The sequence below is a fragment of the Pleurodeles waltl genome, chromosome 5, assembly GCF_031143425.1.
Source record: "Pleurodeles waltl isolate 20211129_DDA chromosome 5, aPleWal1.hap1.20221129, whole genome shotgun sequence".
Taxonomy (NCBI): Eukaryota; Metazoa; Chordata; class Amphibia; order Caudata; family Salamandridae; genus Pleurodeles; species Pleurodeles waltl.
Genome location: NC_090444.1, coordinates 79231130 through 79245860, shown reverse-complemented (window position 1 = coordinate 79245860; position 14731 = coordinate 79231130). Strand labels below are relative to the sequence as shown.

Genomic DNA, 14731 nt, shown 5'->3' with positions numbered 1-14731 from the left:
GCTCCCTCCTTTAGCTGTGGTCTGAGGTTTCAGGTGCATTTCCACACCTATTCTGGTCTCCATTTGTTTGTTGGTAACCCCGCAGAGTGGTGTGCTGTTGTTCCAACTTCGCAACAGATGAGCAAAGTGAGGAACATTTCCTTTACCTTGGGGAGGGAGTTATGTTCATCAATCTGCAGTCGACTCATTAAGTGGGCGGAAAATTCTATGTTCCAGTTACTTGGTAAAACATGTTTGCTGTATTGTTTTTGTGAAGTTAACCATGCAGATCCTTGTTGTAAATCAAAGTGTGCTTTGAGTGTCAGACCGCAGCAAATTTCCTACTATATTGTTTACTTTCTTTCATAATTAGCCCTCTGAATATTTTGAATTATCTTTTATGTTTTTTTTTCTGCATTGCCAAATTTTGATAAGTGGTAAAACATTTTATTAATTTTGTTTGTTTATTTTCTTATTTGTATTTCCAAACCGATTTCATTACCACAGTACCGCAAAAGCTGTGTCTCAATATAGAATACACTTTTTTCTGCATTGCCAAATTTTGATAAGTGGTAAAACATTTTATTAATTTTGTTTGTTTATTTTCTTATTTGTATTTCCAAACCGATTTCATTACCACAGTACCGCAAAAGCTGTGTCTCAATATAGAATACAATCAATAAGGAGGAACCAATCAACTGTTAAAAAAACTGAGTTTAACAAAATCATCATACCGTAAGTCAAACATGGTATGCATTTTAAAAATATTGCACTGGAAATGCATGCAGTACGGTAGTGTGCAGGCCTTATAGAGTCATGTAAGTTGCAACATAATCCAAAAAACATTGCAAACAAGAAAAGTTGAAAAGGAGGCAATTAGAGGGGAGAAGCGATCAACAGTAATAGGGGAGAGGGCTTAATAATTATAATATGTATGTATGTGTGTGAGGTCATAGGGATGAGAAAACGGTTTGAGTTAGGATATAACTTTGCACAGGGCCACAAGTGTTTTGGGCCAACTGGAAGGGGGCCACATGTAGTAATAAATGTCTAACTGTTCCTTACATTGGTCCAAATCCACCAACCAGTCCCATGGAGAGGACTCCCACCTGCCTCCCCACACGCAGACTAACCTGCGCTTAGCGAGGAGCCGTGCTAATGCAATAAGCTTCTTATTATCATCCGGCATGTCCAGGAGAGAGGCATAAATATATTTGTAGCATATTGGAGAGTGTGGAGAACATAGCAGACCAGTACACCGCAATGGGAGGGCATAGCCAGGCCCGTCCCCCCAATGGCATCTGGCGCATTTGTCAAGGTTTATATTTATATAGCTCGGAAGGAATGCAGAAAATCTGGTGTATGTAACTGAAGTGTGTAACCTGTAGTTTGCCATTAAGGGAGAGGGATTCAGTCAGACTACATATACCCACCTATTCTTTGTCCATGGTCGTTTTTCCCACGTCCACCTCCCTCTGGGATTTAACAAGCTGGGAGCCCATTAGCATCTCAGATTGCATGAAAGCCTAGTGACAAGAGAGTGGGTGACGTGGGGAGGACGCTGTAGGAATAAGGGTAAAAGGCTTACACTACAGTGGCGCCTTAGGGAAGTCTGGATGGTGTTCCCGAAGCAGTGCTCTGCTACGGGTAAAGATCCACTGAATCCATTGGGGCCCTCTCGTCTGCAGTAAAATGCTCACAGAATTGTCCATTGGGGGGGAAAAAATCACTCATCTGTCATTTCCTACTGCGTGACTCTGAGCAGCCGGTCGCTACTTTCTGCAGAGGGGTAGTAAAGCACTTTGAAACCTAGTTTAACCTGCAGTCGGACCCAAGTCGGACCCCATATCAGTTTTGCAACACAACTGGCATGGAGATTGGCCAGTTAGTTGGGAGAGGGGTGGGATATACCTGATCATGTTCTGGAGCATAGTGTGTGAGATAGAGGGGAGGCCGCAGCCAATAATAGGCGAAGGAGGCTTGAGTACAGAGGTAAAGTTCCAAATCGGGGGCCGCACGACCTCCCCAATCATACAGCAGGGTTAAGGTTTAGCAGCAGAGTCTAGGTTGACCTCCTGCCCAAGCAAGTCGCACAATAAGTGTTCACAGGGTGCGGAAAAAGTTGCAACAGGGAGGAAAAGGTATATTTAGAAAAAGCTAGAGAAGCTGCAGAAGGATGCTCATTTTTAATATAGCGATGCGTCTTACCACCGAGAGGGGAAGACTAATCCATCCATGGATCTGTTCCTTGAATTTATGAGTCGCTACTCCATAATTCTCTGTTATCATCTCTGATCTGTTGGTACGGACTCTGATTCCTAGATATTTGTGGGCGCCCATCACCCAGGGCAGTGGTAGCATGCATGGTACAGTGGCGGGTATAAGGAAAAGAATGTAAGACTTATTCCAATTGATGGCTACGCTGGCCATCACCCTGAACAAGGAGAGTTCTTACATAAAGGGGTCAAGGTTTTCCTCTGGATTATTCAAATAGAGGTTGATCTAGTCTGCATATAAGGAGATCACTATATTGCGCTGTGAGAAAATCAGACCACTACACCTGTGTAGTTGTCGAATGGCCGAAGCAAGGGGCTCAGTAGCCAGAGCATAGACAAGTGTGATAGAGGGCATCCCTGTCAGGTTCCTTTGCCAGTTGAGATGGGGTCTGATAACAGACCATTCAATTGGATCTGGGTCAGGAGCTCAGTGTATAGTAGTTGTTGTAAAGTACCCTTTTTGGCGGTGACCTCCCCCCCCCCCTCTCCCCAACCCCGCCTCTACCCACAACAAACACACACTTTTTATGATGCTTGATGCTGTCATTTTTGATGTGAAAGTGCACTGAGACCTGTTAACTAGGACCTAATGCCAGTGCTCATTTCCTTAAATTGTAACTATGAATTGGATAACACAGTTGGCAAGTACTTTACCACCCCTGTAAGGCAGTACTAAATGGTTCCAGTAGTACCAGGGCAAGAATTGTAAAAGGGTCACCAGGGCTGTGGCACTGATTGAGCCACCCTAAGGGACCAGAGTAAAAGTAAAGCCTGCAGGGTTGCCATGCCACCCCTGAATATTCAGCTCGCCTTCTCGAGTTCCACTTTGCCCACACCATGTGCAGGCAGAGTCCCCTCACTGCCATAGCATAAGCCAGTCACTCCTAAGGTAGGCCTTCTAAAGCCCAGGAGGCAGGGTGCATTGTGTTAGGAGTGTGGACATATATGAGCATACGTATATGACCCTGTGGTAGCATTTAATACTCAGTGCTACTGCAAGAGACCAGCAGTCCATAGGATAACATGGGCTGGCACCTAGGCAGATCCCAGATGTCCAGCCCTGTAATGACACGACTGAATTCCATTGTGTTTGGTGGTCAAACGCTGTGCTTTTCAATCCCAGACATGATTCTTATGCCCAGGGTTACCTAGCATATACTCAGGTGGTGGGCTTTTTGAGCGTTTGCCGCCAAAACAGAGATCTGACCTCATGCTGGGGAGTGAGAGTCTCTCCTGGAGGTCAGAACAAAGGCCTGTGCAGGACGGAGGTAACTCCTCAACCCTGCCAGGATGGGTAGTGAATGGACCCATCATGGAAGTGAGCTTCAAAGGCTGCACCGCTGCTGCTAGACAAAGGAATTTGTCCCTACTCGAGAACAAAGCCTCCCCCGCCCCAGGCATATTCCCAAGCTGGGCAGGCAGGAAAATTAGCAAGTCAGGATGCTGTCACTTCCTCAAGGTTGGCCACAACTCTAAGGTGGGCAGCTGGAGTGTGCCATGGCAAATGGCTCATGCATCTTGAAAAGACTTGAGAACAGTGGGTCTGGTTATTTTAGTGATGTACATCCACCGGATGTAGTCACCTCAGGAGCAGATTAGCTGCAGGACTAGATGCTTTTTGTCCACTAGTCCTCACATCCCTTAGCACACCCTAAACCTAGGAGTTAAGGGGAAGCCCTGACCCCACCAGAACCTCCGATCTGCTGCAAGACAAGAAGAGACCTGAGTCCACAACAAGACCGGACTACACAAAGAGAGGCAGAACTGCAACGTTGACCCTCAGCAAGGCTCACCTTTATGCATTGTTCCTCTGGAAGAAGATTCCTCAAACCACTGTGCTTGCCAGCACCAAGCCTGGCAGCCTGACTGCTACCAGCTTAACTCGACTCTCCAGGCCTGAGGATCCATCATCGCCATTCAGCTAACCACCCCAGTGGCTCAGTTGTCCAGTACTTGCATCCCCTTTCAGCTTGGAATGGCATGCCTGGCAAAGTCCGCACCTGCGGATCCAGTTCATCATCAGGCTTTAGCCAGGAGCACCTCTGCACCCAAGACGCCCATGTGTCGCTGAGCTGTTGTGTCTGGTGATTCCTGGTCCGAGGCCAACCCCTACCTTAAAATCCAAAGGGCTTCACTGAACTTGACCTGCAAGTCACCTTTTGCTAAGGTGCCCACTTCAAGACTGCAAATCCCACTCTGCACCAAGGACAGCTAGCACACCTCTGCATCCCGACCTCACAAGCCACGTAAAATTGTACTGACTGTTGAAGCTTGGTCTGTGGACCCGTAAGACCTTAACCCCAGGTGGGTTCCACTGAACCTACCCCACAAGTGACCGATTGCATACTGTGTTTTCTCCCATTGACCACAGTGATAGAATTTGACAGATCTGCAAAGTACTGATTTAGTTAAAGCTCTAAAATTGATAACTCCAGTTATCCTTTGTGTATCGACTTCCTTTTGGTTTCTAACATTATTTAAAAATCTGCTTTATTTTTTATTAATTGGTGTCAGAATTCTCTCGAGTTATGTCAGTTACTTGTCGTCCATGTTGGTGCTGTGAAATATTTAACACCTGTGCCTCTAAATAGCCTGACTGCTTTTTGCCACTCTACGAGGACTGAGCTAAGGTTTACTAGTGTGTTAGTATTATATGCTAAGAGTCTTGAGTCATACAACATAATACTGCCACCTTGCTACAGTAGTCTGATTAGACGCACAAAAGGTTCGAGGAGGTCGAGTCTGCACAGAACCGCAAACAGGAAGGACCACTCAATGGCGTCAAATGCTTTTGTGGTGTCAAAGAAGAAAGCCACAACCCTCACATCAGGCGTCAATTGATGCAGTAGAGCAGAGTGACTGAAGTTTAGAAGTGGCAGAGGGTGTGTCCGGAATGAAACCAGCCTGATCCAGCAGTACTAATTGAGGGAGTAGTAGGATCAGGCGATTAGCCAGTACCTCAGCACATATTTTAACATCAGTGTTGATGAGGGTAAGAGGGCGATAAGATTCTGGAGAGAGAGGAGGTTTATCGGGCTTTAGACGCGTTATAAGTACAGTTTCACGCAGGTACGGTGGTAAGGTGTCCATTTGCAAAGGTTCCTCATATACCTTTAACAGACGAGGAGCAATAAGAGCAGAATACACAGTGTAAAACCCTGAGGGGAAAGTAGTCACTCCTCGGAGTGTTACCGGAGAGTTACCGGTTTGGCAAGCGGGCAGTGATCTCATCCAGGGTTAGTATTTCTGCTAGGAAGGCCCTTTGGAGCCCTTCCAACCATGCCAGTGTTATAGGATTGAAGTAAGCAATATAGCCTTGTGCATCATAAGAATGCCTAGGTGTATGCAGATTGGTGTAATAGTTGGCAAACTCCGCAAGTTGCACTCGGTGAATATAACAACTGCCATCCTGTGTCAGCTGTTAAACACATGGGGTCTCAGATGGCGACACAGCAGCTCTGCAAGAGTTCAGTCTGGCCTGTTGGATTCCCCCTATGCATGTGCCCGAAAGTAGCGGTTTAGATGTTTGCTTTTGCTATCCGCCAGATTGCGATATTCCACCAAGAGAGAGTGGAGCCTGGCCACTAAATGTGGATGATATGCTGCCTCACTGCCATGCTCTAATTGCCTAATGTGCTGCTCCAGTGGGTCATGTTGGGCCTTTAGTGCTTTCTGAACCGAGAATTGCTTACATAAGCACATACCCCTAATGTACACCTTAAAAGCTTTCCATACTGTGACCAGTCTGAGCGAAACACTGAATCCATCAGGGTCTGGGGAGAAGCTTCTAGGAGAAGGCCATATGTTTAAAGGCAGGAAAAGCAAGAGTGAGTAGCATAGGAGAGTGGTCAGAAAGAGTCTGCAATAGGTGCTCTACGTGTGTGGCCAGCTGCAAAAGTTGGGAGTTCCCAACCAATAATCAAGTTGACCCCAAGATTCATGGACAGTGGACACATGTGTACCCTCCTTACATCCCGAATGGCGAGCCCTCCAAATATCTAGTAGGTCATTGATGTTCATAAGGTCCCATAGTGATCTGTAGTGTTAGAACAGTCAACATCACACCTTCATACAAGATTAAAGTCAACCCCCACCCCAAGAGTATGCTGCTAGGGGAAAGGGCAAGTCAGTGTCTCCAGACATCACAAAAGAAAGTCAGGTCATCTGTATTGGGCCCATAGGTATTGATAATAGTGAGGTGCTACCCCTGCAGCGTTAATTGCAGGATAACAAACCCCCACCCGCGGGTCTGTGATTTCAGCCAGCAGGCTAACTAACCAACCTTTCTTAATCAGTAGAACCACCCCCCTAGAATATGCCAAATAAGAGGAAAATATTCTGAGAAAGGTCCAGTTATTGGGAAATGCTAAAGTGGCTGAGGACTTTAATGTGTCTCTTATGGGAGATTAATGTGAATGTTACGTCGAGTCAGGGATGTCAGCACATTCTTTTTTTTTTTCCTAGAGCCTTTAAGGCCCTGCACGTTCCATGAGATGAAATTGAGTTCAAAGAACATGGTGATGTGTGCCATTTAACAGGGAATATGGTGTCTTGCGTGTGAGTAATGAGGAGACAGATGACCAACAAAGTACTGGCGAGTGCAATAACGTGCAAGTCAGGCAGCTATAGAGGGATTCCTTAGAAGAGAAGAGAGCAGCAGCGAATGTAAGAAACAATCGAAAGAACAGAACACCCCCCTCCACTCCCCACCCACACTGATAACCTCCTGCATGAGCAAAACCCCTGTGAACAGAACCAGTACAGAAAAAGAGCAAATAACAGAATTAAACCAAAACTCATAGAGAAGCCCAACAGGTAAGTTGTAAGCACATTACAGTCAACCACCTCACTAACAAAACAAAGGAAGGGGGCAATTGCCATGAGGGAACTGCAATTATTTAAGAATAGTGCTCCTGTAGCAGGGACCGCTTATACACCAGGATCTAAAGTGCACCGAAGACCAAGGCCTTTAACCTAGTTTTGTTCAATAAATGGCAAAAGGCATACAGCTGTCTAGGACACAGGAAGATACTGTAGAGTCAGGATCTCCCACCTAGAGGGGCCCAGATAAAACATCTACCCATTAAAGATAGGGATAAGAATAATGTATATAGAGCATTTAAGCTTTGGATTCTATAATATTTGAAAAGCCAGCATTATTGCTGGGCGTAGATGACTTTGTACTTTGATGGTGGTGAGCAGGGACCGGGTGCTCTTAGTGCTGGTCAAGGCCTCAGAAGGAGATGTGAATATCGCCATCTTACCATTCAGGTGCAGCGGAGATGGGCAGGATATAGTATAAGGTTCAATATTCTTGCCCAGTAGTGCCTTTGCCTGCCGAAAAGCTTGCCGAGCCTCCTGCACCTGCAGAATAAAATTAGGGAATATAGAAAGTTTAGAGCCCTGGTACTGCAGTTATGTTATTTTAAGAAGCTCTTGATATAGCGCAATATGACTCACTCCCGAAGGGGCATCTCTGTGTTGAAGAGGACAGAGCACGCAAGTGATAGCTATTCAAAACATCTAGGTCTTGAGATGTTTTTTGAATCTAGTGAAGTCAGTGTATGTACGAATGAAAATGGGGAGCCTGTTACTGTGTTAGGGGGCAAGATAAGAGAATGGCTAGCCTCCAGATGTTGATGTACAGATGCAACGAGGGCACAGAAGAAGTTGGTTTTTGGATCTTAAGTTTTAATCAGGCTGGTAGAGAGGGCCTCCTTTTCTAGAGCCAAGCGAAGCACAGTGTCCTGGTCATGATAGCCTGGCAACAATGGGATGTGGGGCAGTGCTCGGGGCAGAATGCGGACCCAGAGATCTATGAGCCCACTCCACTAGGGAACATTTAGAGAAAGAGTCAGCATCAGGTAAATCGCACATCACCTTTAAAAAATAAAATAAAAAAAACCTCCATCTTTCCATTTCCAATGTTGGCAGACTCCCGGATGCCCACCAGAAGTAAGTTGTTCCTCTGAGAGCGGTCCTCCAAGTCCTTATTATTGGCTGCTATATTGAGGAGCTTAATACAAAGCTTTTGATAATTGGATGCCAAGGTAGTGTGATGTGCTTCTAAGGTGGTTAGTCATTGGTCTGCTTCAGTTGCCCACATCTCCTGCTTCGCCAGGCAGGATTCCAGCTTGTCCAAAGAGCTTGTCAAGTTGTTGATTTTAGTGTTGATACATTGAAGACTGGCACTCATCTGCAGCAGGAGCGCATGGGTGTCCGACACACAAGAGATCTGTATTATTCTCCATCAACCCTTTCCCATCCGCCACCCCTCGCGTCACAGGTTTATGAGACTCAAACCCTTATTTGGGTTGTTTTTTGATATGTTTTGACCATAGTGGGAGAGCGAGGCCACAATTTCAAAGAAAAGCAAGACTGGACCCTCCTGGTCCAGTAGGCACATAACCAGGAGAACTGGCAATCGTCAGGATGGCTATATGCAGACCAACAGCAATAGTCAGCTGGTGTCTGAACATCTCCTGGTTGATCCCAAAAGGTCAGCATCTAACTAGCTCTATTCTGCTCTGATACAGTTAGAACGGCGTCAGGGAGGCCAGCAGTAGTAGGTAAAGAAGACGTGCATATACACCACACATTGTGCAGCACCACAGAGTTGCTGTCCTCAAGTGTACAGGTAGTAGAGTGTAGGGACAGTCAAAGGGCCCAGAACAGGGCTCAGTCACGCTACTTTGCCATAGCTGGTGGGCCAGACACTATAGCAGGTAATGAGCTTTGGATACGCCGACCCTCAGAATTGAAATGTAGGTCACAGCCTCACCTGAAAATCCTGCATAGGGGGACCAAGTGCAAAAAGCTCATGGGATCCAGCCCCACCAGCCACAGCCCGAGCCAGTGAGCCAGCCCCAACCAACCTGGCACTTTCGAGGGCCAGGCACTCTTAAGCGCTGAGGAGTATCTCCTGTGCACAGCACCAGGGCAGGCCACGCCAAAGCTACAGCCCTAGGCCAGCAACCCCAATGCAGGACGACCCCTTCCCCACACTCTCCCCTTGGGGCACCAGTAGCAAGAAACGCCAAACAGCTAATATTGACCAAGGTTGGGGGAGAGGACCCGCCGAGAAGCTCTGACCTGCCTAAGCCACAGCCACTGCTCAACTGGCAGTGCACCACTGCGCTTCACGCCCTCTTCCTGCTCCGCCAGTGCACACAAAGCAGGTTGGCGGCAGTGCAGAGGAGTTAGGAGGCACCCATCCATAAGGTCGCAATGAAGCAGAGCCTTACCATCCACACCGCCAAGTAGTCCCTGAGGCCGCCAGCCTTGAAGTCTGTTTCCAGCTGCAATTGGGCCGATGGCATCTGCGGGCCCTTAGGAGGAGCTCTTTCACCTCTGACTGCTCAAATTCGGTCCCTGAACAATCGGACTGTGAGAATGTTGGTGATTAGCCCCAGGAGCGTATAGATGTCAATGGATGTTATCGGATTATGTAGGCTGGGGTGTAGAGTGCCCTGTCCAGGCAGCCATATTGGTTGGCTGCAGGCCACGCCTCCGTTCATCAAATTTTCAAGCTTGTAAACTACAAAATTTTGTGGTTTGTTTTACGTTGAATGAGAGGAGTAGTAGGGCACAGGAGCTACTTTTGATATATACTGGGAAGATGGGGGACAACAGAGCCCACCCAGATTCAGCGCTTGAGCAGAACCGCAGCAGATTCTATGACAGTGGCTACATTCAGTTACTGTAGGAAGTTGGCTCTGTATGTGCTATTTCAAAGTAAGGAATAGCATGCACAGAGTCCAAGGGTTCCCCTTAGAGGTAAAATAGTGGTAAAAATAGATAATACTAATGCTCTATTTTGTGGTAGTGTGGTCGAGCAGTAGGCTTATCCAAGGAGTAGTGTTAAGCATTTGTTGTACATACACATAGACAATAAATGAGGTACACACACTCAGAGACAAATCCAGCCAATAGGTTTTTGTATAGAAAAATATCTTTTCTTAGTTTATTTTAAGAACCACAGGTTCAAATTCTACATGTAATATCTCATTTGAAAGGTATTGCAGGTAAGTACTTTAGGAACTTTAAATCATAAAAATTGCATGTATACTTTACAAGTTATTGACAAATAGCTGTTTTAAAAGTGGACACTTAGTGCAATTTTCACAGTTCCTGGGGGAGGTAAGTTTTTGTTAGTTTTACCAGGTAAGTAAGACACTTACAGGGTTTAGTTCTTGGTCCAAGGTAGCCCACCGTTGGGGGTTCTGAGCAACCCCAAAGTCACCACACCAGCAGCTCAGGGCCGGTCAGGTGCAGAGTTCAAAGTGGTGCCCAAAACGCATAGGCTAGAATGGAGAGAAGGGGGTGCCCCGGTTCCGGTCTGCTTGCAGGTAAGTACCCGCGTCTTCGGAGGGCAGACCAGGGGGGTTTTGTAGGGCACCGGGGGGGACACAAGCCCACACAGAAATTTCACCCTCAGCAGCGCGGGGGCGGCCGGGTGCAGTGTAGAAACAAGCGTCGGGTTTATAATGGAAGTCAATGGGAGATCTAGGGATCTCTTCAGCGCTGCAGGCAGGCAAGGGGGGGGTTCCTCGGGGAAACCTCCACTTGATCAAGGGAGAGGGACTCCTGGGGGTCACTCCTCCAGTGAAAGTCCGGTCCTTCAGGTCCTGGGGGCTGCGGGTGCAGGGTCTCTCCCAGGTGTCGGGACTTAGGATTCAAAGAGTCGCGGTCAGGGGAAGCCTCGGGATTCCCTCTGCAGGCGGCGCTGTGGGGGCTCAGGGGGGACAGGTTTTGGTACTCACAGTATCAGAGTAGTCCTGGGGTCCCTCCTGAGGTGTTGGATCTCCACCAGCCGAGTCGGGGTCGCCGGGTGCAGTGTTGCAAGTCTCACGCTTCTTGCGGGGAGCTTGCAGGGTTCTTTCAAGGCTGCTGGAAACAAAGTTGCAGCCTTTCTTGGAGCAGGTCCGCTGTCCTCTGGAGTTTCTTGTCTTTTCGAAGCAGGGGCAGTCCGCAGAGGATGTCGAGGTCGCTGGTCCCTTTGGAAGGCGTCGCTGGAGCAGGATCTTTGGAAGGCAGGAGACAGGCCGGTGAGTTTCTGGAGCCAAGGCAGTTGTCGTCTTCTGGTCTTCCGCTGCAGGGGTTTTCAGCTAGGCAGTCCTTCTTCTTGTAGTTGCAGGAATCTAATTTTCTAGGGTTCAGGGTAGCCCTTAAATACTAAATTTAAGGGCGTGTTTAGGTCTGGGGGGTTAGTAGCCAATGGCTACTAGCCCTGAGGGTGGGTACACCCTCTTTGTGCCTCCTCCCAAGGGGAGGGGGTCACAATCCTAACCCTATTGGGGGAATCCTCCATCTGCAAGATGGAGGATTTCTAAAAGTTAGAGTCACCTCAGCTCAGGACACCTTAGGGGCTGTCCTGACTGGTCAGTGACTCCTCCTTGTTTTTCTCATTATCTTCTCCGGCCTTGCCGCCAAAAGTGGGGCCTGGCCGGAGGGGGCGGGCAACTCCACTAGCTGGAGTGTCCTGCTGGGTTGGAACAAAGGAGGTGAGCCTTTGAGGCTCACCGCCAGGTGTGACAATTCCTGCCAGGGGGAGGTGTTAGCATCTCCACCCAGTGCAGGCTTTGTTACTGGCCTCAGAGTGACAAAGGCACTCTCCCCATGGGGCCAGCAACATGTCTCGGTTTGTGGCAGGCTGCTAAAACTAGTCAGCCTACACAGATAGTCGGTTAAGTTTCAGGGGGCACCTCTAAGGTGCCCTCTGGGGTGTATTTTACAATAAAATGTACACTGGCATCAGTGGGCATTTATTGTGCTGAGAAGTTTGATACCAAACTTCCCAGTTTTCAGTGTAGCCATTATGGTGCTGTGGAGTTCGTGGTTGACAAACTCCCAGACCATATACTCTTATGGCTACCCTGCACTTACAATGTCTAAGGTTTTGTTTAGACACTGTAGGGGTACCATGCTCATGCACTGGTACCCTCACCTATGGTATAGTGCACCCTGCCTTAGGGCTGTAAGGCCTGCTAGAGGGGTGTCTTACCTATACTGCATAGGCAGTGAGAGGCTGGCATGGCACCCTGAGGGGAGTGCCATGTCGACTTACTCTTTTTGTCCTCACTAGCACACACAAGCTGGCAAGCAGTGTGTCTGTGCTGAGTGAGAGGTCTCCAGGGTGGCATAAGACAGGCTGCAGCCCTTAGAGACCTTCCTTGGCATCAGGGCCCTTGGTACTAGAAGTACCAGTTACAAGGGACTTATCTGGATGCCAGGGTCTGCCAATTGTGGATACAGAAGTACAGGTTAGGGAAAGAACACTGGTGCTGGGGCCTGGTTAGCAGGCCTCAGCACACTTTCAATTGTAAACATAGCATCAGCAAAGGCAAAAAGTCAGGGGGCAACCATGCCAAGGAGGCATTTCCTTACACAACCCCCCCCCCCCAAACGAAAGAGGATGAGACTAACCTTTCCCAAGAGAGTCTTCATTTTCTAAGTGGAAGAACCTGGAAAGGCCATCTGCATTGGCATGGGCAGTCCCAGGTCTGTGTTCCACTATAAAGTCCATTCCCTGTAGGGAGATGGACCACCTCAACAGTTTAGGATTTTCACCTTTCATTTGCATCAGCCATTTGAGAGGTCTGTGGTCAGTTTGAACTAGGAAGTGAGTCCCAAAGAGGTATGGTCTCAGCTTCTTCAGGGACCAAACCACAGCAAAGGCCTCCCTCTCAATGGCACTCCAACGCTGCTCCCTGGGGAGTAACCTCCTGCTAATGAAAGCAACAGGCTGGTCAAGGCCATCATCATTTGTTTGGGACAAAACTGCCCCTATCCCATGTTCAGAGGCATCAGTCTGCACAATGAACTGCTTAGAATAATCTGGAGCTTTTAGAACTGGTGCTGAGCACATTGCTTGTTTCAGGGTGTCAAAGGCCTGTTGGCATTCCACAGTCCAGTTCACTTTCTTGGGCATTTTCTTGGAGGTGAGTTCAGTGAGGGCTGTCACAATGGATCCATATCCCTTCACAAACCTCCTGTAATACCCAGTCAAGCCAAGGAATGCCCTGACTTGAGTCTGGGTTTTTGGAGCTACCCAGTCCAGAATAGTCTGGATCTTGGGTTGGAGTGGCTGAACTTGGCCTCCACCTACAAGGTGGCCCAAGTAAACCACAGTTCCCTGCCCTATCTGGCATTTGGATGCCTTGATAGAGAGGCCTGCAGATTGCAGAGCCTTCAAAACCTTCTTCAGGTGGACCAGGTGATCCTGCCAGGTGGAGCTAAAGACAGCAATATCATCAAGATAAGCTGTGCTAAAGGACTCCAAGCCAGCAAGGACTTGATTCACCAACCTTTGGAAGGTGGCAGGGGCATTCTTTAAACCAAAGGGCATAACAGTAAACTGATAATGCCCATCAGGTGTGGAGAATGCTGTTTTCTCTTTTGCTCCAGGTGCCATTTTTATTTGCCAGTACCCTGCTGTCAAGTCAAAGGTACTTAAGAATTTGGCAGCACCTAATTTATCTATGAGCTCATCAGCTCTTGGAATTGGATGAGCATCTGTCTTGGTGACAGAATTGAGCCCTCTGTAGTTCACACAAAACCTCATCTCTTTCTTTCCATCTTTGGTGTGAGGTTTGGGGACTAAGACCACTGGGCTAGCCCAGGGGCTGTCAGAGCGCTCAATTACTCCCAATTCCAGCATCTTGTGGACTTCCACCTTGATGCTTTCCTTAACATGGTCAGATTGTCTAAAGATTTTGTTCTTGACAGGCATGCTGTCTCCTGTGTCCACATCATGGGTACACAGGTGTGTCTGACCAGGGGTTAAGGAGAAGAGTTCAGGAAACTGTTGTAGGACTCTCCTACAATCAGCTTGCTGTTGGCCAGAGAGGGTGTCTGAGTAGATCACTCCATCTACTGTGCCATCTTTTGGGTCTGATGACAGAAGATCAGGGAGAGGTTCACTCTCTGCCTCCTGATCCTCATCTGTTACCATCAACAGATTGACATCAGCCCTGTCATGGAAGAGCTTAAGGCGGTTCACATGGATCACCCTCTTGGGGCTCCTGCTTGTGCCCAGGTCCACCAGGTAGGTGACCTGACTCTTCCTTTCTAGTACTGGGTAAGGGCCACTCCATTTGTCCTGGAGTGCCCTGGGAGCCACAGGCTCCAGAACCCAGACTTTCTGCCCTGGTTGGAACTCAACCAGTGCAGCCTTTTGGTCATACCAAAACTTCTGGAGCTGTTGACTGGCCTCAAGGTTTTTGGTTGCCTTTTCCATGTACTCTGCCATTCTAGAGCGAAGGCCAAGTACATAGTCCACTATGTCTTGTTTAGGCTCATGGAGAGGTCTCTCCCAGCCTTCTTTAACAAGAGCAAGTGGTCCTCTTACAGGATGACCAAACAGAAGTTCAAAGGGTGAGAATCCTACTCCCTTCTGTGGCACCTCTCTGTAAGCGAAAAGCAGACATGGCAAGAGGACATCCCATCTCCTTTTGAGTTTTTCTGGGAGCCCCATG

General features: G+C 48.0%; 1 protein-coding gene across 10 annotated transcripts in view; it reads left to right on the top strand.

The window, feature by feature from the left end:
• AGBL5 (AGBL carboxypeptidase 5) overlaps nt 1-14731 on the top strand; it is a 358598-nt gene that overhangs the window by 46467 nt on the left and 297400 nt on the right. The gene's annotated exons all lie outside the window — the stretch shown is intronic.